Genomic DNA, 1,716 nt, shown 5'->3' with positions numbered 1-1,716 from the left:
AATGTACAGAGTGTACTTAGCCTTGAAATACCCTTGAATTGCCATTTTTCATGAGCATGGGGGTGGGTAACTGTTTTTAAATTTAATACCAATAAAGTTTAAAATTTTTCTTAGAAGCAACATTATCTGAGAAATTGTCTTAAAACAGTCAAGTCCCCACTGAGACCAGCACAAAACTTATATTCTGAGTGGCATGCAAATTTTTAGATCATCTGAGGATAGAGTATATTCACACCACACATCTTGTACAACACTAAATCTAAACAGTCATGAGAAAGTTGGTGGAAGTAATTTTATAAACTATTTTTTTTTGGTTCTCCTTTAAAGAAGTGTGGTTGAACTTACGTCAATTAGACACATTTATGATAAGATGGGGCAATCTACTTCTGTAGTGATACTGCCTTGAAAATCCAAGGAGGGGTCACTATGAGTCGAGTCTGACTGGACGGCACAAAACAACAACAACAACATGATAAAAGTTCCACTATATATATGATATATATGTAACTAGAGCCTTCATAAACATCATTATTGAAGGTGACACAACACTTTCTAATATTTATGTTATAAATAATCTTAATATAAAATACTTTTCCTAATGGGATAAAGACTTTATTTTAAATTATTGAGAAGATTATTAACAAAAGCAGATTTGTTTTCAAATTTTGAAAATTCAGCTATGTCATCCAACTTCTAAATGGCAATTCTGCATCAAAGATGTGATATCAAAGACATTTTGTAGTGTACACTGCCAACTACTGCACTGACTTATCTAAGTTTGTGAAAATAAAGAATATCTCTAGATCAATTGCTGATCAATTCACTAGATCAATTCACTGCTATTGTGAATCTAGTGGACTTTTTAAAATGATTCAGTGGACATTCAATATGATTCAGTATGTTATATAAAGCCAGCAATCCTTGAGAGAAGACACAATCTATTCTTATGTGATAAAATTCTCTTCTTCAAGGAGGGCCAAGATGGTGGACTAGATATATACAATATCCAGACCTATAACAAAGATGTGAGAAACAAAGTGATATGGATACAATTGATAATCTTGGAAGCCAGAGCTTCAAAAGAAAATATAAGGAAGTATATCAAATACTGATTAGAGGAAAAGACTGAATGAAAATAGCAAACAGAGTGGCATATGGAGCAGTGAATTGCCATTGGATCCAGCACAGGCAACCATTTTGAATTATGGCAAACAGAGTTCCAATCAGGGCATGGACCAGATAACCAACTTTTCTCACCCAGCATTGACATCAGTGATCAGATACCAGAAAAGTATGATCCTAATTCCTACCCTGCATTACTTCTTGGCACCTCCACTCCCTCCCACCCAGCAGCTAGTCAACCCATCATCACTTTCAGTGATGTGTAGTTATTTTTCTTTACTTCTTCTTCTTCCTCTTCCCTTCTTTCTTCTTATCCTTCTTCTTCTTCTTCTTCTTCTTCCTCTTCCTCTTCCTCTTCTTCTTCTTCTTCTTCTTTTATCCACTGGGAGGAAGCTCCACTCCTACCACCTCCACATTCAGCAACATGCATTCCCACCCATTCATGGTTGGTGGTACATGCTCCTGCATACCCACTGCAGTTATGTTTGATGGATAGCACTTGCACCAGTACTGTGTCACTTTTTTTTTCTTGTTTCTTTTTCTTTCTTTCTTAGTTCTTTCCCCTTCTCTCTTATTTCCCCCCTTTTCTGTTTT

This window comes from Orycteropus afer, unplaced genomic scaffold (genome assembly GCF_000298275.1).
Source record: "Orycteropus afer afer isolate SDZICR_OR568_19922 unplaced genomic scaffold, OryAfe1.0 scaffold00058, whole genome shotgun sequence".
Taxonomy (NCBI): domain Eukaryota; kingdom Metazoa; phylum Chordata; class Mammalia; order Tubulidentata; family Orycteropodidae; genus Orycteropus; species Orycteropus afer.
This window is presented reverse-complemented; position numbering follows the sequence as displayed.